Source organism: Hemicordylus capensis, chromosome 4 (genome assembly GCF_027244095.1).
Source record: "Hemicordylus capensis ecotype Gifberg chromosome 4, rHemCap1.1.pri, whole genome shotgun sequence".
Classification (NCBI taxonomy): domain Eukaryota; kingdom Metazoa; phylum Chordata; class Lepidosauria; order Squamata; family Cordylidae; genus Hemicordylus; species Hemicordylus capensis.
The window spans coordinates 193,692,504-193,719,807 of NC_069660.1; the positions used below are offsets into that span (position 1 = coordinate 193,692,504).

The 27,304-nt window shown below is 43.0% G+C and overlaps 1 protein-coding gene across 4 annotated transcripts in view; it reads right to left on the reverse strand.

The window, feature by feature from the left end:
- CDH12 (cadherin 12) overlaps positions 1-26,495 on the reverse strand; it is a 987,186-nt gene extending 960,691 nt beyond the window's left edge. For all 4 annotated transcript variants that reach the window (XM_053248987.1, XM_053248989.1, XM_053248990.1 and 1 more), the window contains exon 1: positions 26,228-26,495. The gene's annotated coding sequence lies outside the window, so the exon portion shown is untranslated. The remainder of the gene's footprint in view (positions 1-26,227) is intronic.
- Between the last annotated feature and the right edge of the window lie 809 nt (positions 26,496-27,304).

Sequence of the window (27,304 nt, forward strand, 5' to 3'; positions counted from 1 at the left end):
TGCTCTAACCAGCACACCACACATCATTTTTAAAAATGCACCCTCAAAAGACAAAATAGGAACCATTTTTCACCAGGGTCAGATGCCAGGAAATATGGGCTATCCCTTAAAAAAAACAAAACACACACACACAGAGACGTGGCAGCTGTTAAGTCAAGCTCTCCCCACTGTACACTGAATGTGTGGAAGGGAAAATAAGATTGTGCTAATTGAGTAGAGGGGAAAAGAAGATCATGCTAATGATGCCCCAGGTGTTAGTATGCCTGTTGCTCCCAACCCCAACCTACCCACATACAGGATAAGATCTGAAAGGGGTACCTATGCATCTTGAGTTGTATGTGCATGGGTTCAGGCTCCGCCCAAGTGAGATCCCTGATCAAGCAGAGGCCCTGATTGAGAGTCTACTGATTGGGAACAGAAACCCTGCTAATGGAGCAAAGAGGCATCTTTTTCAAAGTATTGATTCACTTATATTTAGCAGGGGGAGAGCAACTAGCCCCCCAGCACAGCATCTCACCAGCGGTTATTCCTGATGTCTACCATGTGTTTCTTTTAATTGTGAGCCATTTGGGGGCAAGGAACCATCTTACTTTTTTCCCCTGTGTCAACCCTTTGAGAACTTCTGCTGATAAGCAGTATATAGATATTTGTAGTAGTAGTAGTAGTACATGCATGCAAGCTGTCTATATGTAGGCACACCTTTCTGATGCTTTGATGCACATACAGGGGTTGGTGATTTGGACTGTGCTGAAATGGTGTCTGGGGCTAGGGTGTGCAGACCCTTTTCTCCCTCCATGCACTCTGGATGGGGTTCACCTGAACAACCCTTGGAGTGCATGCTGTGTATGGTTATTTACTGGGATTATACGTGAAACATTTTTAATACTTGACAGACTGCTCTTAAAGGCACAGGACAGAGAAAAAACAGCAACCCTACACTAAACTGCTTATTTTACATAGACTGGACAGAAAGTGTGCAGCCCTGCCTATCTATGGCTAAAATCCTATATAGACTTACTTAGGAGTAAGTTCCATTGAAATCAGGGAAAATGTACTTATGAGTAAACATGGCTATAGCAGACTCTAAGTGCCGTGCTGGCTTTTCCAGAACTGAATTTCCCCCTGCTCAATATTTTAGAATGCAAAAAGGATCATTATAATATGTAATGTTTTAATGTGTTCATCTGAACTGAATAAAGAGGCAGAGTTGCAAAATAAAATCCTATCAGTATCTCAGCAGAAATCTAATTAGGCTGTTGATTACATGTATACAGAATGTCCTATCAACCTCCCTCCCTCTTCTCCCTTCGCCCCCTCAGTATTTCCTTTTTATCCCGAGACACAAAACTGTCTATAGCTATCTACATTTTACAAAGGATGCAGAAAAAAGCACTGTAAACAAATCCCATCCTACCTTCACCATAACCATATGCCTAGGTGAAAGTGAGACAAATGATAGCTCATAAGTCATTAGGGTGTAATTTGTAGAATCCATTTTGTAAAAAATCTCTTTATCAAAACAAATTTACAACACTAAGCAACATTGATCCAAACACAAACAGCGAAATACAACAAACCCTGATTTATCAATCCATCCATTTTTGAGAGCAATTTTGAATTAGGGCTCAGGGCGATCAGAAAGTGGATGGGATCAAAAGAGCAGAGATGCATGGTATGGTCTTTGGTCAAACAAACTTTCAGGATGGGAAACACTACAGATCTTGCAAAACTTGTTTGAGGGGCATAGCTATGATTGAACAAGTGGGGGCAAATGTTCCTGGGCCCACAGGGTAGCCCTCTCCACTGGCTGGTAGCCCACCCCACAGCCCATTCTTCATGCTTCTTCCCATCTTGCCAACTCACTGGTAAACTGCTGGCTCCTGGTCAGAGTATGGGGAGTATTTGATATTATTTGCATGGGAGTGAGAGAAAACACATGCTAAGGGTGTTTTGTTTTTCACTATGCCCACATAGTTATTCTGCAGCAAAGACACAGGGGAGTGAGGAAGGGAGAAGGAGGAGACAGGAGGGGGGGAATGGTGTCCATGGCAGCCAACAATACTGGCTTTGTTATACATCCTTCGATTCTCTTGAAAATTAGTGTTTGTACAAAGAAAAACTGGCATCAAATAAAAATTGGCCAAGCCAGATTGGCAATATATAATTGAGTGTAATGTTTAAAGTTTGCACTCAGCATTAAGATGCCACAATTTGGAGGTAATAATCTTGGAGACGTGGCATTATCGTCATCCATTTTACCTATTTATTGTGTTTTCATGTTAAGCAAAGTATGCAGAATATATTTTACACAAGCCAAAACCAAGATAAATGCCTTGCTCTCGAGTACAGTATTGATCTATGCTGTGCTCCAAAATAGCATATGCATAAATATTAGATACTGGAAAAGTACTCTGTCATTGTACAGGAGAAGCATTTCATTTGCTGCAATAAATTACTCACCTGACAGACTGAAGATGCAGGACTGTTTACTGTATTTTTAAAAATCCTTAACTTTTCATTTTTATCCCCCCACTTTCCAAATGTTCTGGCATTCTATGATAATTTTTACTTCCACTTTGCCTTGTTGCAATAGTGAGTTACAATAAATTACATCTAGAACCCCTTTAGCCAATCAGGGGGTCTGATTAGTTGCAGTCTAATTACGGGATAATAAATGGAGAAGTGACAAATTTCCTCTTCCTCATTTATTCCCGTAATTAAATGGCATAGTGAGCATCAATCAAATAATCTATGTTATTAGGATTCACAAACTTTTTGGGGAGGGAGCTCACATTTTGCTTTGTTGGCAGGGGGCATTCATCAAGGTTTATAGCTACCTGTCAGATAATCAAGGAGCACTAACTAGCTAATAATGACCTCCAGGTAGGATGGAAAATAATCAGCCAGACATCTTGCTATGAGATGTCAGTACAAATACATGGAATGTGTAGTGTATTCTCTGTGGAAGACAGTTAAGGTTTAGATCACGTGTCCTTTTCCTTTCCTTCTTTTTGAAACCCCCCTGTATAGTGTTTGGAAAAGAGTATTTTCACAGTGGTATGTATCTTCCCAACCTTAGTCTCTCCCCCTGCACCCTGCTGCTCCACAATGCTTATTATAAACTGCTTGGTGCTTGAAGCCTTCAGTCCCTCTATTCCTCATACCATCATTGCCCCCTTTCCTTCCTTTTTTAACAGACAACCTCAAGAACCCCAAAGTTTCCATAATGCCAGCATGCTCAAGTCTTGGAAGTTCACAGGGCTATTTATATATTTTTAAGAACATTTCTTTTTCTTTTAATGTACACATTTACAGAGTATGCTTCTATATAACTAGGCACTCCCCTGAGTATGTAGAAGACCTAGTTTGCTATTAAAAAGAATGGTGCCTGACTGGGTAGAATTCTAGCCCTTACAGAGGTTAAAATGAACACATGTGAAGTTGGGATTCATGGCGGCACTCTGCATATATTCAAATAAACATACATGGGTCTGATCCACCCAATCCCTCGGAGTCTGCCAGTGCCATCTAATCCCTTTCCTTCTCATACACAATTTTCTGAAAGTCTGTAAGTCTGTCCATATTTTCCCACATATCTCAGAAACTGAAATTTGCTACAGGGATCCGGGCAGAATTCCAGGGGTGTAAGAGGGGAAGGAATAAACAGGGCAATTTCAGAAGATGTGAGCAAATGACCTTGTTGCATCAGCAGGCTTACTTCTAGTTAATGGTGGCAGTTTTTCTTTTTCTTTTTTGTTCTTTAAAAGTACTTCCACTGCTAGTTTGTGTCTTCTGTGTTCTGTCCTGTTCTGCCTGCCTACCATTCCCCCCTCCCCGAATGCTCCAGGAATATGACATCTGATATCGTGCCATTCCTGGTGGTTTCCAGGGGGAAAGTATGAAAGTATGAGGAGAGCTGGTCTTGTGGTAGCAAGCATGACTTGTTCCCTTAGCTAAGCAGGGTCCACCCTGGTTGCATTTGAATGGGAGACTCCATGTGAGCACTATGAGATCTTCCCCTTAGGGGATGGAGCCACTCTGGGAAGAGCAGAAAGTTCCAAGTTCCCTCCCTGGCTTCTCCAAGATAGGGCTGAGAGAGTTTCCTGCCTGCAACCTTGGAGAAGCCGCTGCCAGTCTGTGTAGACAATACTGAGCTAGATAGACCAATGGTCTGACTCAGTATATGGCAGCTTCCTATGTTCCTATGTAACCTCGCAAATGGCAGAGGCTATTGTTTGTAAATGTTTGTTACAGAAGCAATTGTGAAGAAATTCAAAGTCTGAGGATGCGGGGTCAAGTCAGTACTGCTTAAAAAGGCTACAGACTTACTTTGAAAAAGAATGCTGTATTTTCAGGGAAGGGGTCTAGACTATCCATAAAGAGATATGACCAATCCCATTCTCACATGACTATAACAACAACAACTACTACAAATATTTATATACCACTTTTCAACAAAAGGTTTCAAAGCAGTTTACATAGAGAAATAATAAATAAATAAGATTTATCTCTGTCCCCAAAGGGCTCACCATCTAAAAAGAAACATAAGACAGTCACTGGAGGTACTGTGCTGGGGGTGGATAGGGCCAGATACTCTCCCCCAGCTATATAAAGAGAATCACCATGTTTAAAAGGTGCCCCTTTGCCCAGTTAGCAGGGGTGGCTTGGCCTGTTCTGACTTGAAGTTACTTCTGTTCCCAGGGTGGCTGTATCTACGTGATGCCATTGGCTGGCTGAATTTGACTTCTGGGACAGCTTGGAGAGCAGCCTATTAATCAGCCTATTAATTTGAAGTAGCATCTCAAAAGTTTTATCAGGACTAAGTGTTATCTCTGGTGAGGCATATGCAAAACTGGTCCAAAACAGTTTGAGAGCAGCTGCCATATGCTTTTAGGGTACAGCGAATCAACTTTAATTATTGGGGAGTGAGTGGAGTTGCCACTGAATTCAAGAAATGCCGAGGATCTGTGGGGTCTGTGCCATAAATTTGAGGAGGACTTCAGAGACACTTTCCAGATTCTAATAGAGATCTGAAAATGGTCTATTTAACTATCTCCCCCTCCATGCTGGGCCTAATGACTTGCTTTGAGGTCTGACAAGCCAATGTGGGTCAATAATGTTATCAGCCTGCATTGATGCACACAGCTTAGCCCAGACATGGTTGAGCCATTTCTGCCTGCAGAACACCAGTTTTCAAATGATGCATGAAAGTGAGAGATGACTATGTTGAGGGACTTACAATGTCAAAGCCTTCAACCAAACGAAGTGTGCAAAACTTTCTGCAGTAAATTATATAGCAAATGTTTCCAAAGCTGTTCTTTTCTCAATTTTCACAATAAGTGGATTTTAGAATGCAGCTGAGTTAATGAGTGTTGAAGACAGCCTCAAAATTGGTACAGAAATACAATGTTGATGAGGCAAATGCTCACAGTTTAATGAAATACTTTAGTCATTTCCTATTGTCCACATGCTAAGCTTTGGTTACACCCTCAAAATGGTCACCATATGATTTGATCTTAGAACATTTCTCAGGTTTTGATTTAGCTCACAGTTTCTCAACAGCTGGTCCGTGGACTGGTGCCGGTCCGTGCCTTGGGGAATTAAACCCCACCCCCCTGCTGCGAACCTCTGTGCTTTTTAAAAAAATGTTATTCCAATTCCAGCCGCCGCATGACCAAGGGGATGCCTGTGGGGCTGTATGAACCAGTAGTCCTTAACCCAGTGCTTGTGGGCAGATCCTCCAGTTCTACTTCCTCCCTTCGCTCCAGAGGCACGCTTCGCTCGGCTCACTTCCTATTCTTCGCTGTTATTGCTTCTCCTTCTCCAGCCTTTCATTCCCTCCTTTTGCCGTGTGTGCTTTACTGCCAATCTTCTCCTTTTCCCATTTTAAAAAAAAAAATCTTTTCCCTCTGTGTCCTGTCGAGTCTCCTGTGCTCCCCCATTCATTCTTTCTCCACCCTTCCTTCACTCTTTCCCTGCCCGCCTGCCTCTACCCTCCTCCAGATGGCCACAAAATGCCTGTTCAGCACCCTAGCCTTCAGGGAGCATTCCAAGCAGCATCAGCAAGGCCTGCTGAAATCATGGGAGAGCAGATGGAAGCCATGCAGGGAAACCTCACTAGCACCAGAAGGCCACAGCAACTCACCTGAGACGTGCCAGGAAAAGTGTCATGGAGAACCCTGGGGCACTTTGGGCGACTGGTCCTCCCCAGCATCAGGGAAGCAAAAAGCGGCACAAATGGCACAAGAGCATCGAGAATGGAAGCCCGCCGGCCTCCGTCATGTCGCAGATGAAAGCCGGAAGCGGGCCAGCCAGCAGCGGGAGTGGGCGCACTGGCGGCTTCACCCCCGCCCCTTCAGTCCCTGGTGGCCCAGCACACCAAAGGAGAGGCCCAGCCCCTGGCACGAGCTGTGCTCCAGTCAGAACAGCAGGCGACCTGTACCACCCTTGCCTGATAGGAGTCCGAGGAGGACCCCATGGAACGTCTGGCAGAAGAGGAGGATGGGGACGAGGACGGAGCCTTAAGGCGAGAGCTGCAGGAGTGGATTGGGAGCCCAGTGCAGTGGACGGCGGTGAGATCGGGGTCTCCTTGGGGGAAGGAAGGTCTGGACCAGCTGCTGCTAGGGGAGTATGCTCCCAAGGGACTCCCACCGGTAGGAGCTACCACCACGGGTGTGTGCCCTCCCAATCCAGCCATCTGGATAGGCTGGATACAAGAAGCAGTCTAAAGGTCGGTCTCAGCACCCCTACAGATGCAGGTGGGCACCAGGCCCCGAAAGATGGCAGAGGAGACTACTGGCTCACTCTCCACCCGGAAGCCATCCCCAGCCATCCCCTCGGTCGCTTGTTGGCTGGCATTGGAATTTGTAAAAAATACATGGAGGTTCACAGCAGGAGAAGGCAAGCGGCAAGTAGAGTGAGGTGTGGCGTGGTGGGGTGGTTCTTTCCATTAGTTTCATTTTAAACTTTATCTCCCTCAAGCCAAACCTACCTATCCTCTTTCCATCTCTTTCTTTCTTTCTTTCTTTCTTTCTTTCTTTCTTTCTTTCTTTCTTTCTTTCCCACTCTCCCTTCAAGCCTGCCCCATCTCCTTTTCCTTTTTCTATCCCTATGTCTCTCTTTCTCAAGCCAAGCCTGCCCTGTTCTTTCCCTTCTTCTTTCCTCAACTCGCTTATCTTTTTCCTTCTTATAAAAGCCTGTGTGGTGAAGGATCAAAGTATAATCTTATCAAAAATTAAGAGAAAAACTTCTCTAATTTTTTTCCTAAGAAGAGCTCCATGTTAAATGTGATGATTTGGCAGAGGTGGAAAGGAAGAACAATGCATTTTATTGTTATGTTTTTTTGTACAGATTGCATTGTATTTATTTTATTAGAATTTTTAATTCAATTTATTTTATTTTATTTTAAATAATCTTGGCCTGTCAGAACTTCAAAAGTTAAATTTTGATTAAATTCATTTTAATTAATTTCACTTTGATTTAATTGATTGATTGATATCAAGTGTTACTTTAATAATCAGCACCATAAAAATTGACCTCAGCCCCCATGAGCTAAGTCACCGTCAGTTTTGGCCCATTTACTAACTGCTGGTCCAGGAAACTGCGCATGAAGAATGTACTGGTCCTTGAAACTCAGTACGAAGAATTTAGCGGTCCTTGACTCCAAAAAGGTAGAGAAACACTGATTTAGCTGGCCAACCTCCATCCCCTAACCTTAAAAAAAACAAAACAACAAGAACCTTGAACTTCTTTCATAGAAGAGGTATTAAATGGATTTTTAAAAATATCAGCTCTTTGGCCTGCCATTGATGACCACTTGTTGGTTTGCTGTAGCTCCATTTATCATTGTCTTCAGACACAGAAAGTTAAACAACAACGTTAACAGAGCTTTCCCCCCAGTTTGAATCTTTAAAGCACCAAGCCGCTTTCCTCTAGAATGAATTCTTCTATCCCATAATCCTCAGGTCTTTTGCCAATGATAGAAACTGATGGAACATCTTTCAGAAACAGTGGTCAATCTAATTCCCTCTGAAATGCAGGCTTCTATCAGTCTTTTTTATCTGTTACTTGTGCAGTTTGGTAACAAAAAGGCTTGCTTTAGATTTTTGTTCTGTAACTCACTAGACCATAAATCTTGTAATTACGGAATCCTAATGAATCTGTTTCCCAATGCCAACATATTTCAGCTACGTAGGTTTTCTATAGATGAGAAATGTTTGATGTTGTCAGTTCTACAGAGCAGTAGAGGTGTGAAACATTCATTTGTTAAAATCATATTTTCTCACTATTGTTTCATTGAAGCTATTCACACGATTGGAGAAAATCGGGCTAGCGGAGGCTAGCCTGATTTTCTCCCCTCGTGAGAACCACTCGGCTCGGCTGCAAGCCCGGTGGTTCTTAAGTGGGTCACCCGCTTAAGTAGCCCTGCCCTTAAACCAGGTTTGTGGAGCGAGCACTCCGCAAACCTGGTTTTTCTAATCGTGTGTTGCTGCGCCGTGGCTCCGTGCCATGGAAACTCACAAGTAGACCCCCAACTGGGAAGCTCAAAAGCAGCCTCCCTCCTCAGGGGTTTCTCCAGCATGCCCTGCACGCTCGCGCAGGGCATGCTGGAACTTCTGGGGGCTGCGTGGCCCCTGATCCCCCCAACCCCCGCCGACTCCATAACGGAGCCGGCAGTCATGTGGGTGGCCAGTTCGGCCACCTGGAGCAGACTGACTGCTCGTATGCGGGGAGAGCGGACTAAGCCTGGAGGTGGGTCTCCTTGATCATGAGACCCGCCTCATTTATTTATTTTTACTCCCACTTGTTTTCATTTCTCATTTCTTTCAGTGGGAGACCCAGACCCTGCCTGTAACCTCTGTGTTTTCCATCATCTAAGCATGGAATCTTCAGGAATTTTCGACATCTTCAATAGATTATAACCTCCAACTATCAGATATACAGGAAAATGGACCCTGGTTTAAAATAGTAGACACTTGTGATGCATTGTGGTGGAGATGGGGGAGGTCCTTTTTAAAAACTCAGAATGCACAGACATCACTCCAATGTCAGAACATAGCAATGTTCCCCAGTGCATACCAGGTAAACAAATGGGAATATTACCAGCATTTTAAGTGCTGCTGCAGCTACTGCTGCCCACAGAGATACTGCATGACATAATAAAAAGGAGACCCTACCATCACTAGCTTGCAATAAGCCCCCATCTCCAGAATTTCACACACCCCTACCCTTCTGAATTTTACCCCAGGAATTTTCACCCTTTTGAATTTCACTCCTGTTTGTCCCTGCCCCTGAGAATCTCCCGCTACACACAATCAGGAAGAATCTCAAAAATCAAATTTCATGGTGTTGTAACTGAACTTCCAGTTCCTGTAATCTTCACCATTGAACAAAACCTACTTCTGCTGAAATGAAGTTAGATGGGTTTATTTTAACAGACTAAAGAATACATACATAGAACAACTGAAGCTTCTGATCCCCTCAGCCATCTTGGGGTTAAAACTGATTAAAGACCACAAGGAGGTACTTCTCCCAAAACACCTCCTACAACTATTAACTTTTCAGTTCCCACATTTCTGTTAAATACACTTTATTACACATTGAAAGGATGCATTTATTTAGATTCAGATCAGCACTATTGAAAAAGCAAAATTTAAATCAACAGACTCTGCCTGTTGATTTAAATTTACAATCTAGGAAGCAACAGACAAAGATTCTATTGGCAACGTGTAGGGGCTTCTCTGAAGATCAATGGGTGTGGGAAGAATTCCTGCCATGGAGGCCTATGGTAAGCTTTTTGGAAGGCTGAAGTGTGGAGACTGAAATCAGACATGCCAGTTTGTGCTGTGGGTGAAAACATGGATACAATATGGAACACCCCAACCTGGGTCTAGAGAGGAACCTTGCAAACATTCAAATGCATTCAGATCTGTCACTTGCCCATGCTTATCATCTCAGTTTCTATCAGAATAAGTGTGCCTCTTTGCAGCCCTCCCTGCTGAGTAAATGTAAGCTGGCAGGACTGAGAAAAGAAATGTGCAAGTTGACTTTGTAGCAAGTTCCCAGCTAGACAAGGCAGCCTCCACCCCCTTTCCCTTGATTCTGGGATGGCCCAAGTCAGGCTGATGTGACATCTGCAATCAATGGAAATCCTGGGAGAACACCAATGTGTTTCCTAAGTGCCACATTGGCGGTATCTGCATGCAGGGCCCTCAGTGGAAGGAAGAAAAATTATGGGCAGCTCTTGTAAATAAACTGCCATAGCAGTTCAAGTCAGCTAGCCTTCCCCACTGGGGAGAAGAAGAAGAAGAAACAGCTGGGAGCAGAAAACAGAGGGGAAGTCAGAGGTCTAATTTCTGATAACATATAGGCCTGTCTGTTCAACCAGATGGCCAAATGGTGCCACAAGAGGCAGGTGTCACACAAGCGCTGAGAAATCTGACCCTGGCCTGCTTTTATCATCCTCTGACTGCAGCATAATAATTGATCAGCTGCCTGCAATGCTCAGAGCCTCTTGGTGCAGCATACCAAGTTTTCTGGTAATCACTGGCTATCTCCAGGAAGGGGTGGTGCGACTCATTATTTAGATGGAATGGCCTGACCCACACAAACATGGGGGGGATTGTAATGGGCTAAATGGCACGCTGCAAATTGTATCGTGCCCTGAACCATCATTAACCTTCGTGAGCCATTGCATTACTGGAGCAGCCCTCTAAATGAGTAGGTCACACTCTTTAAAAGCTCCAAAATCTGTGTTAATGCTCCAAGGTCTTATATTCGATACAGCTGAAGCATAAGATAAAGAATTATAAGTGATCTCAGTATGGGGAATACATATGGTTGATTTCTTTTATTGCCCTTTGAGCTCATGCACTAATTCTCTTACATATATGGAGGCTGTGCCAAATATTCTCCAGCTTCTATTCTGGGGAGAAAAAATAAGAGTAGAAATATTTACTGGAATATTTGTGTGAATATTCCCCTATTGTGTGAATATCCACTTTCCCCTCATCCTTTTTGGTGTCATTTTCCGCCTGCTGGCACTTCCCTGATGGCTCACTGTTCCCCATGTTAATTATTATTTCTGTGTCCTGCATTAGTGACATGGGTTACCCCAGCCCATCAGAGATCACATAGTGAGTGAAATGATGTACACTATGTGGCGCAGCGGGGAAATGCTTGACTAACAAGCAGAAGGTTGCCAGTTTGAATCCCCGCTGGTATGTTTCCCACACTATGGGAAACACTTGTATTGGACAGCAGTGATATAGGAAGATTCAGTCAGCCAGTCAGTCAATTTCTATACCACCCTTCCAAAAAATGGCTCAGGGTGGTTTACACAGAGAAATAACAAATACATAAGATGGATCCCTGTCCCCAAAGAGCTCACAATCTAAAAAGAAACATAGGATAGACACCAGCAACAGTCACTGGAGGCAGAGGCGTATCTAGGGAAAATAGCACCTAGGGCAAGCACTGTAATTGCGCCCCCTGTCCAAACATGTGACACCCATCTTTCAGATAACTTTACCATGATAGCAGCTGAAAAATACAAGTAAAGCTAGTTAATCTTTTAATATTTCAAAAACTATTTAGCAGTGGACGTAGCCAGACCAAAAAATGCTGGGAAACTACACATTTCAGTATGCTGGGGCTCATGAAATACCCAAATACTATGTGGAGGTGTACTTAGAAAACTAAACAGAAGTGCCCATCTAATTCTCAACTATGCATTGTAGCATCACCATTACATAAGTTTTAAAAATAAATGGAGAATTTGACTTTTCCCAGATACTATGAAAATAATTAAAGGATATGAAGAGTAAACTGTGTCACTGTCTGGAATATATTCTAGTATTTCAGAAAGACAGTTAAAATGAGAGAAAGAGAGCAAGAAACTCCCAGTGGGCCTTAATACAAAGGATTTCACACTGATTTAAAGACAAACTCACCATTAATAGGCATCTTATTAAGACATCACATTTAACTCACTTATCACAAGAAGCAAAGTAAGAGCAAATGGATACAATCCTAGCTCATAAGCTTCAGCTCAGTATCCACAAACCCTGATTCTCTGTACATAGTGCCAAACTAAACATGCGTACAGTGACATATTATATTAATTTTTTGTTTAAAAAAGTTTACCTGTAGCCCCTTTGGGGGGCTTCTGAAAGTCCATCGGGAGGTCTGCAAAGGTTTGCCCTCCCCCCGCTGGCCTCTAGGGCCTTGCAGGGACCATTTGAGCATGTGCAGTGGCCATTTTGTTAAATATTTTTTTTTAAAAATGGCCGCTGAAAACAAAATGGCCACCACATATGCTTAAATGGCCTCTGTGAGGCCTAGCGTGGCCTAGGGCCTCACATAGGCCATTTGAGCATGCACGGTGGCCATTTTGTTTTTGACGGCCATTTTTTAAATTTTTTAATTTTAAAAAATGGCACCCTCCTTCAAGTGGCACCTGGGGCACATGCCCTGCCTGCCCTACCCTAGATATGCCCCTGACTGGAGGTACTGTGCTGCGGGTAGATAGGGCCAGTTAGCTGAAAGACATAATCTCATACTGCACGGGAGAAATCAATGAGAAAGCCCTCCTGTAGTCTACCAAAGGAAACCATAGGGCTCTGTGGGTGCCAGTTTTCGGAATCGACTTGATGGCATACTTTACCTTTATGAATGGATCATTAAATTACTTTAAATACTTACTTACATGTAGCCAATAAGGTCAGGTTGTGTGACAAAATAATGGGGGCATTCACCTACCTTCACAAGAGGAGCTGAAAAATCATCAAACGAGGAAGGCATTTTTCAACAGTGACAAAAAATGTTCCCCCAAACGGTGAGTCATTTTGGCTCAGCCTTATATGCAGTATGTACATAGAACACTGAACTTCTAGGTAGAAATGTTTATCATCTGAGTTTGTTAAAAGAACACAGAAGGAAGTCACTGTGAAAAAAGTTTCAAAGCCTTGCAAACAGCTCAGAGGAGAGCCTGGCAGGGATGGTACAGAAATTAGAACAGCATCAGCTAATGCGAAGCAGCAATTCATGAAGAATTAGCACTGCCCTTCAGAGAAGATCTACTGAATTGAACCTAGGAGGGTTTTAAGATTAAGCCATTTAATTGCTGCTTTAGGAACTCCGGATTTTGCATAGACATGAGTCCAGGTGTTAATACTGATTCTTCTCTGTTCAGTTCTGATAACAGTCCTGAATCTCAGAACCAATTAAGAGGAACCTTTCAAAGATTTCCTCCCAGTTTTTAATACATCCTGAGGCTTTACTTTAATTGGGGACACTGCAGGAATTTGGGGATGTTGCACTGTGAAGAAGCCAAACATTACATTAAAAAGGAGGGGGATTACTTTCTTGTAAGTTGTCCCAAACTGACATTTCTGTCCAGACTTATTTCTCTGCTGTCTTAGTATGTTTTCATTTTAAAAGGCCTAATGCAAAACATGGATACACTACTGATTCTGAGAAAGGATGGGAGCTTGACACCCTTTGATGACTCCCTTCTAACTATGGAGACATGAACACTTCTCTAAGATATTACACTCGTCTGATAACACATTTACTTGAAGGCAATAGATTTCAGCCTTAGGACTCAACAGTGTGTGACAGGAATACTAGCCTTCCAGCCCGGGTGGGTAAAGCCAATATCCAAGGAAGAGTACCAGGGGAATTGTCTACACAAGAATTCACAGAGTAGGTTATCACATTATTTCAAATGCCAGCATCTGATCTAGGTCATTTATACGTCATTAAGAGTGCAACGGCATTCCAACCACATTATATTATGGCCAGCCTGAAGTGCTCCCAGGTCAGCTGGCATCGTTCAAAAATAGCATATAAAATTACATGCTCATGATGCTCTTGTTGGGGGTAATTAGTAATATAGCAGAGTATTTCTGGAGCTCACTCACTCCCATTACAGCTGAAGTTAACAGAGTCTCAAGGGCAACAGCTTGTAACTGATAAGCATGGAGATTTATGTAAAGTAAAACTAATCTACTTTGCTCAAAAGTTCATGATGATAGGAAAGACCTATATCTAGCCACTGGCTACATGGTTGTCATAGAGATACCTATAGAAGCATGGTGCTCAGAGAGAGAGCTAGAAGCATTTTGTGAAGAAGAAGGACGGGGGGGGGAGTAACTCTCAGGAAGTTCCGGAGTACATTCTATCAACAGAGGGGTCATAGAGGTAGAGATAAATAGGGAAGAGAAGGAGACCCTAACTATCTATCTCTGCTCCCAATGCCCCTAGTGGTCATTAGGGTAACTGGCACAAAAGGTCGATGCCATCTGGAGCTGAATCTCCAACAGTTCTATGTGAATGACTCCCTGGCATTTTTTCACTCACAGCAGATAGATCCCAGTATGCTGTATTTTCTGCTCATTGGATAGTCTGGTGGGGGATCTTTTTGGTTCTTTTTGTGGTATTTTTCTCCACTCACAGCAGATAAACCAACACAATTTGCCTGTTTTCTTTGCTGGTTGGCACCTGATAGAGAGGCAGATGTGCTCTTACCCCTGGATTTGGGGGCTGAGGTCTAGGACCTCCACCCCCCCATGGGCCCCCAAATCCTCTTTAGTCTGTCCTAGGTGGCATGGTGCCCCACTGTGCCAGGTGGCCGAGTGTGATTATGACCAGTGCCAGTTACTTTAAAGACAGAGTGGGAAGTGGGGAACAAAATATGTGGGATGGGGATATGTTAAGTAGCATCTTGAAATGTTTCTGCTAATGCATATTTGCATAAATATACCTATTTTATATTCTTACATTCTTGTGAGTTCAGTTGCTGTTTGGTCCCTCAGAAACGCACATGTTAAAAATACTGTGTCCTCAGGGACATTTTATTTGAAGGGTGGGGGAATGGCTGTAGCATTGGGATGGTGGGATTGGCAAAAACCTTTGAATGTGCATACTGTTCTAACACAAGGGCAGTGGTAGTATTTCTGGATGCTCCTCACTCAAAAGACAAAAATCCAATTAAAACAATAAAATGAACAAAAGTGTAGTACAGAGCTCCAGCTGTGAGCCAGAAAGTCCCATGTTCAAATCATTCCTCAGCTATTATCTTACTTTGGTGCCCTGGGCAAGTTACTTTCATAGTGGTGGTAAATATGAGAGAGATAATGTTTTAGGAACACTTTAGAAAGGAGGAGGGGAAGGGGAGGGGGAGAGGGAAGGGGAGGAGGAGGATGATTCCTCCATTCAACTCCAGAAATAATATGGGGAAAGTGAATCGGTTCCCCAGAATCTTTCTTCCTACCCCCTTCCCTTTCTCAAATTACATTTTTCATTGTTCTCAGAGGATCTGGACACTGCTGCATACAATCACCAAAGTTTCTAGACCTAACAGGAACTACTGTAATGCTTGCTGCAAGTTGTTCTAACCACTGCTGCATCCATATAAATGTAGGCAAGGAAAGGGGAAATGAGGGTGTTGCCATACAGATCTATTTTGGGTCAGGTCCAGATTCTACTTCCCAGTCCAAAATGGATCCAGAGAACTTAAAAAATCCAATGCCCAGCCTAACCCCCTGTTTTCATCTCCACTTCATCATTAATTAAAAAACCTATAATAATCAGCCTATAATAAAGATACAGCCACCCCTGCTCCAACTTTGTTCTAATATGGCATGTGGCTTGCCTCAAATACTTGAGCCATCTGGATTGTTTTCCTAGACTATATTTAAAGGATTTGGGGCAGGGGGGTAGGCTCCGCTGGCACGAGGTTTGTTCCTGTTCTCTGTTTATGGCACATTACTCAGAATGATAAGGATAAAAAGCAAAGAACAGTAAGGCTAGAATAAAATGTATCACCCATTAGAAGATTGGGAAAGGGATTATTTTTACCTGGCAGTTAATGGCTAACAGAGTACATGCCAACAAAGCATCTTGAAGAAGTGTCCCACAACCGAGAAGCCACCCCTGAGAAGGCCCTATCTCTGATCACCACACCTAACCTCAGAAGGAATGGGCACCCAAACAATGAAACCTATAGAGGAAAGTACAATAAGCGGCCAATAACAGATGTCCCATAGATAGTCAGGAAGTGTTTGGCTCAATAATTGGGTTCAATGAAAGTCATATATTTGATCCTGGAAGGAGACTTTACAGATGAAAGGCCATTTGTCCATAGAAGCAAAACAGTTTAAAAGAGAAAGAAAGGAAAGGAAACAGTGGGGAATGTATGAGTCATAAACACAGCCGCTACAAAGTTTATAGGGCTCCAAAGAACTTTATATGAGAATTTGTATATTGGATGCCTTGTCATATTTATAGAAAGATCACTGCAAACACTAATGAACTGTAACCATCTCTAGGGTGAAATATATTAATGCTGTTAAGTATGCTGAATAACAACTTAAACTAAAACGAGAAGAGTCTTTAACCATCTGAATTTGTGGACAGTAGAGCTTTCAGCTATAATTCTTATGGGACCATAAGAGCAGCCCTATAGTTAAGGTGTGAGCCTTTCCCAATGTTCTATCATTACACTGTCCAAAAACACTGTTCATATGATTGCAGGTGCTTAATCCCTCCTCTCTTAACCAATTATTGAAGTAATTAATCACCTTTAAATACTACCCTTAAATAAATGTTCATATTTCAAGAATCTCAGTACAGGTATCTTTTTTGAGATCAAGAAGAAAACACAAGCCAGTGTATAGTTTAATAATTAAATCATTCGCTATAACAATTTAATGGTAATTAAAACCATTAACTTTTCACAATGAAAAGGAAAGCCCATCTAGTATTTTTTACCCATTACAATAAACCACCCAAACCAAACTTGCTTCAAGAAAGGATCTCTCTCCTTTATGGCAAAGCCCATGGCAAAAGAAGAGGTGCAGAGGGCCCCATACAGAGAGACTCTAGTCTGGAATCAGCTGAGGTCTAATAAGTCCTGGATTTGGGGACAATGGTATTGCAAGAGCTAGGGAAAAGAGATGCAAATAGGGCCTGCCAAAGCTGGGTGTCAACTGCGGTCAGGCAGACAATACAACCCACCCATTTCAGCAAAGGAGCACATTGGGCTTTGACTGTTCACTTTTAATGGGGCCAGGGAAGGAATATCTGGTTTTAAAAAACTGATATATTTTTATGCCTTCCCTGGGATGTTCTCTTCTCTTGAGTGTTCTCGTACGAGTTCTGACTTTATTTCCTGTTTGCAGTTGTTTCTTTTTCATTACATGGCAGAAGGACCAGTGTGGACACGGAAAATGCCACCAATAGGGCTACAGTGGGAAGGTGCCCAGGAGGTCCATCCTGACAGACTGGGACTAGTAGGACACTCATAAGGCTGGAGTGGCTGAAGGGAAGGGCTGCTGTCCATGGTCCTGAAGGTAGGATGCCACCAAATGCTTAGACTCAAATGGGGAACTTACTTCATACCTGACTCTCTCCACAAGGGAAATGGGTTAGAATCCATCAGGTATAGCTCAGTCTTGAGCCTTGTGATACCAGGGAGGCATTGCTACTGGATATTCATGCCAGTCTCTCAGAAATGCCTTTTGGGAGAAATTAGAACTACCCCTTCCATATTGGTCTTAGGTGATGTTTGTGCACCATGTTCTTTCAATAAAGCTATTGGCTATTTTAATCCAGCTACTGGTGTCCACCTCTTTCTTTTCTCCTCTCTGGCAAATGTATGCAATTTTTCCCAGTAAAATGGTCCCTTCCTAAACGTCTGCTGAAAATGATTTAAAAAATTGCAGAGCAATAGGTTTTGTGGGGTTAGGAAACAAAATCAAGACAAAATCAAGATAATCAGCATTATAGGTTTTATGTCTTTGGCTTTTCCAGTGAGTTTTTAGCAATAAATCATTAAATTATTAGAACAGGTCTCCTGTGTGCTACTGTTCTCACATATCAATAGCCTCTAATGTTCTCTACTCTACCTCAGAACTGTGTGTACTGCAATGAGACCTCACTTCATAAGGCCAATCGTCTGCTAAATTCTGACAGTAGAAAATGTGGGAGAGCAGGGGGAGGGAGGGAGGAGTTTAACTTGTGCAATTTTTCATACAAGACGCTGAATCCTGGTTTACTGTGCCTTTTGTAGCCTGTTAGTTGAGTAAAAGCTGAAGATCACAAACCATTCTCCAAAAAGAGTAGTGGATGACCCTGGTGTTTGGGGCTATATTCCTTCTTAGAAGCATTTGTCTATGCAACCATTTTTCGTGGCATGAACAGTAACTCATACACGTGACAAACTGCTTTGCAATATCTTGAGTATGATATATAAAACCATATAAAACCAAATTCAATTTTCCTTTAAAAATGGCTCATAAAAATGGTGTGTGTTCAGAACAATGTTTGTGTATACATACCCTTAAAGTGGAGTGGATTGTATGAGCCATTTATAGCATGAAACAGAATGAGCCCCTAAAAGAGAAGCTTTTGTGCTTAAGACCTCTCCAAGTTCTTTGCAAATCATTTTGTTAGAAGCTGGCAATGCAGTGACTACAGGCAAATATATTTAAATTGTGACTTGCTTTATTCATGAGCAGAAACCCCATAAATAAATTATGGGATGTTGCTAGATTGATATTTGTGGATTTTCTCTCTTGCTTCTCTGTACCTTCTCAATCACCAAGACTCATTTTGAGCTAGGCCTCTAAGTATGGTCTGAGGGCACATGTTATAATCTAATCACCTTGCCAAAGCTAAGCAAGTCTGAACTGGTCAGTGCCTGGATAGGTGACCACTAAGGAATTCCATGTAAGCGGCCTTGAGTTGCATGATGGAAGAAAGGAGGGATATACATATAATGAATAAATAACAACATCGGAGTGGGGGGGGGGGGCAAGGCAAACATCAGTTATGCATGGCAGCCCACTAGTGTTGCCAAGCTCACTCTTTTTGCCCATTTGGTCCACCCCAATGTACCCCTGGGCAAGAAGCTTGGCCATTTCCCCCCCACCAATATGGAAGTGAAGTTTAGCCCGCTGCATTCCGGTAAAAACAGGTCATTCTGATTTGGTGTCTCCTGATGCCCGCAGGTCATTAACATGACTGCCATGGGACTGGGATTTTACACTTTGATTGCACCTGAGCATATGCAGAGAGTCATGGCACAGCAGCCCAGGTGCACAAAGGAGACACAAAGGCAGCAGAATGCAGGCTTCCTTCCCACTTAATGAGCCTCTGCAGGGGCAAGCCCAAGGATACGCTCCCTCCTTTTCCCTTAACAGTTTTGGTGAGTAATGCTAGAGAGAGATCTTTCTGCTGCCCCCATTTCTATTCATACTACTATTTGTAGCAAAGTACCTGATGAAGAGCTCCTTTGTTTAAAGGAAGCACATAGGATGTACTGTATGATCAATACAGAATCACACAGATGGAACAGGTTTGTTCATCCCCAAGTCCATCAAAATCTTGTCTCCAGGCTATGTTTTGGACTATAAGATCCTCTCCCCTGAGGGTCTCTTTTGGACACTTGCCATCTTGCTCCCACCACCTCGATCACACACCCACGGAGAGAAGGATCTGGCCAGTAGACAGGTAGGTATGAAAAATACCTTTTTTCTATCTCTTTCTCTAAACTCTTTCACCCCAAACCTCTTATTTTTGTTTTTATTGTTAAATTTATATACCGCCTTTCATTAAAACACTCCCAAGGCAGAAACATCTATCTCTTTTCCTTAGTGCTAGGACACGGTAAATGTGTATTGGGGTAACCTAAGCCATTATCAGAGGTTCTGTTAACTAGTTATGAGAGGGACCACTTTCAGCACACCTCCTGGGCACTAATTTCTGCTTTGCTTTTCTCATTCTATACCCTTATTACCACTTAATAAAGCCACTGTTTTCAAGGCACATATCTGTGGTCCTTCACTTCACCTATCCGAAATTCCAGTGTGTTTATATTGCTACCAAACATTCCCTGGTACCTTAAGGTGACCAATTAGAGCTACTTTCCCCCACTTTCAGCAAAGCACAGTCACAAAGCGTGGTTACTACCACATTCCAGAGCAAACCTGGTAACATTAGGGACTTAATATATTTCTTGAGGTTGCTGCCCAATGAGAAATACAAAACAAGGGGAGGGACCAACCACACTATGTGGCTGGTGGGCCATGTTTGGCTAGATATGCCATGTGTTGAGCAATCCTGTTTTAAACAAATCTGCACATGACCTGCATGCACAATTTCACATGATAAAGACCTGAGTAAATGTTCCCATAGTAGCATGGAGTTACCTAGTATGGGTATCCCAGTACTTCTGGATATCAAATGGTCCCAGCATGGTGGTCATAGAAGGTACTGCCAGAAGTCCGGATCTCACTCTGCTGTCTTTTCCAGTAACACTGAAACTACTGAACCACATGTAATGGGTGATTCTCCTAAATCAGTGGCATCAGATGCAGGTGACATCTACATGGGATCTACGTGCACATCCCACATAATTCATTTATTTGAACATAACTCAAATAGCATGGGGTCTAGTTAGAGCAGGGATTCTCAACGTGTGGGTCCCCAGATGTAATTGGACTTCAGCTCCCATAATTCCCAACCAAAGGCCACTAGGGCTGGGGATTATGGGAGTTGAAGTCCAATAACATCTGGGGACCCACACGTTGAGAAACCCTGAGTTAGAGGGATGCACCTCACACACTTACAATGGGTGGATCAGGTCTAAGTATAAGAGAATCAGGTTACAATAGCAGCTCAGCAATTTTGGTTCCCTTCTATGAAAGTGAGTTATTGAGGCGATTCTCACGATCGCCAAAAGCGGGCTAAGGGAGCTTAGTCCTCTTTTTTGCAAGTGTGAGAACCACCGGGCTCACAGGCAAGTCCAGTGTCCTCAAAGCAGGTAACCCGCTTAACTAACCCTCCTCTCAGATAAGGTTAGCGGAGAGAGCGCTCCGCTAACCCCATCTTTTTGATCGTGTGTTGCCGCAGCATGATAAGACCCCCGCCGGGAGGCTGAAACAAGCCTCCTAGCCCTGTGGGATCTCTTCAGGATGCCCCATGTGCTCGTGTGGGGCATCTTGGAACTTCCGGAGGCCGTGCGCCGCAGCCCCCAATCCTTGCAGCCCCCGCCAGCTCCGTGATGGAGCCAACAGTCATGTGGGCGGCCGACCCAGCCACCCAAGGCTGCAGCCTGGATTGTCTGCGGGGAGAGCGGGCTTTGCCAAACCCCCTCCTGCGAGTCTCACCAATCGTGAGACTCGCCTCATTAAGTAGCTACCTAACTGGGTAAATAGCCAATTGATAAATAGCTATTTGAAAACAAAAATATGATAATAAGCATCCAGAGTGGCTTTCATCCTGTTCCAAGAGTGGACGCCATTTCCCTCCACCCTTTCTTCATATCTGCATCCTCCAGAATAGCCAGTAAAACCATTTCCAAGGGTCAAAGGCATCAGTATCAGCATGGGTAGCTGCAGGAGGCAGGAAAATTCAAAGATGGGGGCGGGGCTAGCATGGCTGCTCCAGCAGCTCCCCACCCCAAACATTCAGTCCAGCATTTGCTTTCTCCTCCCTTCCTTCCCTAGGGGTAGAACGGGTCTATGGGCTGGTCGTCCTTTTGGGGGCCGAGTAGGAGTTTTTGGCTTCCAGCGCATTGGCCTTGTTGGTTTTTTTTGTTTGTTTGTTTGTTTTGCCTACTCTGTTCTGCTATCCTGGCCCTTGTAGATAGTTAGGTCACAGCTTGGCAGGGACAGTGAGGGCTGGGTGGTAAGGGAAAAGGGATGTGACATCGGTGAGCACCCTTGGACAGTTAAATGGGTAAATTGGGCAATTGAGCCCTTGAGGTTTGTGTGCAGCCCAGGGATGATGATTTGCCATGAAACCTTCTTCAGGACTTCACAAGTCCTAGGGCTGAGCAGTCCAGGGTGTGTGAAGGCCTAGAAGTGTCCAGACCACTGCTGGGGTTGACTATGAAGGGAAAGGAGTGGGTTTTTACCTGCTTACGTCCGGAGTCAGGGTGTGTCGCCTATGGAAGGCACGGGGAAGGACTGTGAAGTTTGAACCTGGTCTTTTCAGGCCTTCACTGTCTGCGGGGTGAAGAACCTACCCTCCTACAGTCCACTAACAAATTAATTTGATTAATAAAGTTGTGGCCCTTTATACCCACTATTTGGTTGTCAGTGTCTTTTTGGGGCTGTGGGCTGGGGACAATTGGGAGTTCCACTAACTGGATTTCTGGGATCTATTATTTGGCCCATTTTTAATGTCTGGCTTTATTCCAGAAAAGGCTTGGGTCTTCATGAATACTCTGCATCCCTTCATATGCTTGATACCTTTGTCCAATACATGCATAGGCCCAGTGACATCCATGCAGTTTGTGTCACTCTCCACATGGATCAGATCTTTTATCACCCACACTTTGAGCTACATAAAAGAGGAAGGGGAAGGGTTGCAGAAAGGCTCTAATTCATACTGAAGGAGAGATACAGGATGCAGAAGATGAGAGAGTGGGCATCATGGGAGATGGCCCAGAGCCACCATGGAGCATGATGATGTAATTGGACATATGAAGAGGCCTAGGGGACAAGCTGATGCTTAATTATTATTTTTTAAAAAACAGATTAATGTTTTGATGTCCAGCAGATATCCTCTTAATTGTTTAAAATAAATTAGTTACAAATCAGATAACAGATGCAGACATTGATAACACAGTGATATAGAAGCAACAAAGGCTGGGGCAATTCTTCAGTGACAATCACAGCAGAGTGCTAACATGAAACCTGGGCTTCTGGAAGGATAAGAAATGCTCATTAACACACCAAAGACATCTCTTATTCATCTCGCTCAATTTTTCTGGGCATTCATCTTCATTCCCTTATTCTGTTAAGTTCATACCACTGCTTTTTGAATGCATTCCATGTCAACGAAAGAATCCAGAGAGAGTGGGGTTCTATGATTAAATGTTATACATATTTTGCCAGCATTGTATTCAATGGCTTATAAAGGTTTTTACATAAGCAACAATAAATCTATTATCCTATGGTAAATTCATCACAGAAAGCTGCTTGATTGAATTGTTTGGGATGAACTAACAGGTATTTTTCAGTTCACATTTGTTCATATGAATTAAATTCATAACTAGTGGCTGATCTCCAGGGTTAAAACCCGATCTGAAAAGATGAGAATCAAGGCATATTTACTTGAAAGTAATTCCCATTTAAAAGCAGTGGCAGTTACTTCAGTGTAAATGGGTTTAGGATTATGGCAAAGGATTATAAGCAAACATATAGACCATTCTGACATTACATTAGTGGTTTGAGACTTGCTACTGCTGCCTGTGCCATCCCCATGCCATCCAAGGAATCCACCCCCACCCTTTACATATGCCTGAGCAATGTGTGTGCCATCATGTCTGTACTTTCTCCCATTCTAGAGCCTGGATGAAACTTTCCTTACATGTGGTTCCTTTATGAGTGCTTAGCATACCACACAGGTGATATTTGGTCCCTTGAGAAGAGCACCACTTGTGTGTTTTGAGAGACATCATAAAGATGGCTGTAGTCACACGACTAGGGATGCATGTAAAAGGGATCTCAAATGCTCAAGGTCATGTGGGAGGACCCACAATGTAGCTCCTCCCACATCAGCGTTGCCCTGGTTTTCAGAGGGGTGATATTGGTATGGGACGGAGCCATGTCATTGGTTCCTTTTATAAGACCACGGAGATGATGTTGCCAGGGAGGTTCATGAAAGACACAAACTGCAGTGGCTCTCACACTTCAGAAGTAATGTCAGATGGCAATTACTTGCAACTGAACTTCATTGCAAGTGAACTCTACTGAAAGTGTGGAATTCTTTTTCAAGTAAATTACTATTAGGACTGCAGAGCTGAGGAACAGACCTAGCAACCCAGAATTGGTTTTTTTAAAAAAATTCAGTACAGACAACCATCAAATTAAAATATTTGAGATTCCTGATCAATATGAGCTTGGTTGAAATCATTTCGTGCCATTGATTGTTGGGAAGGTTCTCCTTTTTGATTGGAAAGAAAATGACAGCCTCATCCAGGAGGCAGGCAACAAACCTGAATGGAATGGCATCGCTCATCAATGCATTATGTAGCTATGATAAATGGTCATTGACAATTACCACATACAGTGGAGCTTTACAATTAGCCATGTGGCTGCAAGAGCGGATGGGCCAGCAGGACCTGAGTGCTCTTGTTGAGCAAAACTTCCTTCTGCTGTGGTGAATAGAACATAAGCTGTGGGAGAGCTTAGAGTCTCAAGCTGCTCCACAGCACAGTTCAGCCAATCAGATAAGGAACACCACAAGCTTGGCAAGAACTACAGCTATTTTGCAAACTAATCCAAAATACTGAACACACCAACAGCAATGACAAAGGCACAGCAGAACATATCATGGAATGATAACTGTGTGGGGATGGGGGGGGGCAGGAAGCCAAAATTAATTCTTTTCTGGTATAGCTTCCCATATCAAACCATTGTCTGCCTTACTACATAGAGCAGAGTGAATACATTACTGTACTGTCTCCAGACGACCCTTTGATCTTGGTACAGGGGAGCATAAAGCAACTAGTTTGATCAGTTAAGATGTAAGCCTGTAGTTCAGGTGCTGATTTGTTCCGGAAGACTACAAATCAATTCAGCAATTAACTGCTTATGACTTTGGTGGTATAACCATCTGGCTTCCCTTTCCAGGGACACATTTGTAAAACTCCTAGAAACCCTCTTGACAGTCAGTAGCAACCACTGAAACCTCTAATAAGGTCTTAATGAGGAAGAAATTAAGACCTCCTGACCAGTTCATGAATTATATCAGAGACTGGATTCTAAACACCTTTCTTCCATGCATAGCATTTGCCATTAATAATATTTTGCCTTCTATCCAGTAAGGTATACCTTGAAAAAGTACATTGCTTGTCATTAACACCTGCTCAGTATGCTAAAATTATTGTGCTTTTGTTGGGTGTACTGGAAGCAGAAAACGGCAGAGCAAAGGAAATTCAAATGGCTTTTGGTTGTCATCCAGCACTACAGCAGTGCCTATTTTCCTCATAAGCATCCCGTGGATATGTTTTACAATCCATGGAAGAAAAAGGAACTGAGTATGATCACAAAATATCACAGAGCCAAGAAACAAATATCTATTGGCCACCTATTCCTTCACTGTGGGAAACACTTTAACTTGGAAGAGACATGTGCCCCTTATTTTAAAAAGATCCGGCTACAAAGCTACTATCCAAATCACAGAACAGTGAGTCACATTTTTAATTTGGCAGATTATATGTCTAGAGAGAGAAAGCAAAATATTCCCCTGCTCCCATCCCAATATCTTCCATCCAGAGGACAAGGGCTCCAAGAAAGGTTTACAATTCAGTGCTAAATGGTTCATTTTAAAGCTGATTTAAGAATAGTGTATATTTTCCCTATCACCCCATGGTTAATCTGGGATCATTCAGGAAAAAAACTAGCAATAATATATCCGAGCTTGCATTGAAATGCCTTGTTTGCTTCTGTTGAATTAGATCCTTGCTTGGGAATGCAACCTGTAATCTACTTAGCAGGCAAAAACAACAGGTAAGAGGTTTACAGTGTGGGGGGGATAGGAACAGTTGTTTTTCTGTGCTCTTCTTTTGAACACAAAGAAATAAACCCCCCTCTTTTAAAAAAAGTCACTTTTGCAGAAGCTTCACCACCAGCCTCCAAATTATTATTATTATTATTATTATTATTATTATTATTATTAAACTTAAAACTGCATCAGAAATCTTCCCTCATTCAAGTTCTGCATTGGATCTTATTCATGTATTTGAAAGAAAGCAGGAAAATCCCACTGTTTTCTACTGCATTCCTTCATATTTGCCATCACTGCATTCTGGTTCACCAAAAGTTAAACAATTGATAGTCATACCTATGCATTTGCAAGCTATTGGGCTCCTTTTTTGTTGTTGTTGCTACTTGCCCATTTGCAGAGAACTACTGCCTTCCAATCCCCTTCCTCATTTCCACATCTCTTTCAGCATCCCAAAGACTTTGCCACTCTCTTGAGAAGTTATTCAAGTTTCCCCCTTTCACTGTGTATGGGACAACCTTCTTCAGCAACAAACAGATGCCTGAGGGGGGTACTTGCCTCTGGGTAGCAAATCCCCTCACCATCCACTGATGCAGTGTTTACAAACCTTGTAGCCCACTGGATCCTGGTTCCCAGGACACAGAAACAATCCGATGACATTTAATCCGATGGCATTTGATGGTTTTGTTTTAAGAGGCTGACTTACCTGCTATGTGAAACTGAAGCAGCAGCAGCAAGAGCAGCAGCAGAGGCAGCAGCAGTTCACAACAGCAGCTTATACTCGGGGAAAATCTTGTCTTTACCCCACCGTCAGGACAAACTGCCCTCTCAGGCGTCCTCTTGTTCATTCACCAAAGGCATGACAAGAAAGGCAGACAGGTAGACACCACTTTCTTACTGGCAGAGGTCGTCTTTCTTCTCAGAAATGACTGGATCTCAGGCTCGCTCGCTCTCCCTCGCTCTGTAGCTCTCGCTACACATTTACCCTTCAGATCAATACAGCTCTTTAGCAGCAGCTTGAGCTAAACTGCAGCTGATAGAGCCTAGCCAATAGGTACTGAGGATTCCCCTTCTACCACCCTCCCTGAAAAAGCACACGCAGCGCATGCATTTGAAATTGTATTAGTTGTGGAGGAAATGGGGGGGGGGGAGTGTACCGTTAACCCCTTACTTGAAACCTAACCTGTCCAGTTTTCTGAACGCTGCTTTCCAGCCATCATTGTCATCTGGCTTGAAGAGAATCCTAGGCTGAGCAAAAGAACCCCAGCTGGAAACTTTCAAAGGAGGACAAGAGAGCACTAGCAAAGGCAAAAGCCTCTAAAAGTGTTTGTAACTGGCCAGATGCTGTTGACCCAAACACACACACATACAAACCCCACAGGCAACAAACTATAAGAGCCAATTCATACATTATGAATCAACTTGAATGCACACAAATTAACCAATAATGTTAGTGATCTACTCATGCAGACAAGGTAGCATCATATTGTTTGTTTGATTATCCCCCTCGTTTGATTTATATCTCCCTCTGAACTCCCCATAGATTCAGAACAGTTTATAGCATTTAAAAGAATAATAATAATAATCCTGTCTCCAAGAGGATAACAATTTATTTTAAACAACCATAGTAACTTTTGAAGTCCCCTTATCTGCGTCCTTGGTCTGTCCAGTCCAGTATTGTCTATTCTGAATGGCAATTGCTCTCCCAGGCAGATCTTTTCCAGCCTTATCACTTAAAGTTTTGGGGTGTTTTTTTTACTGGAGATCATTGCTCTATCTAGAA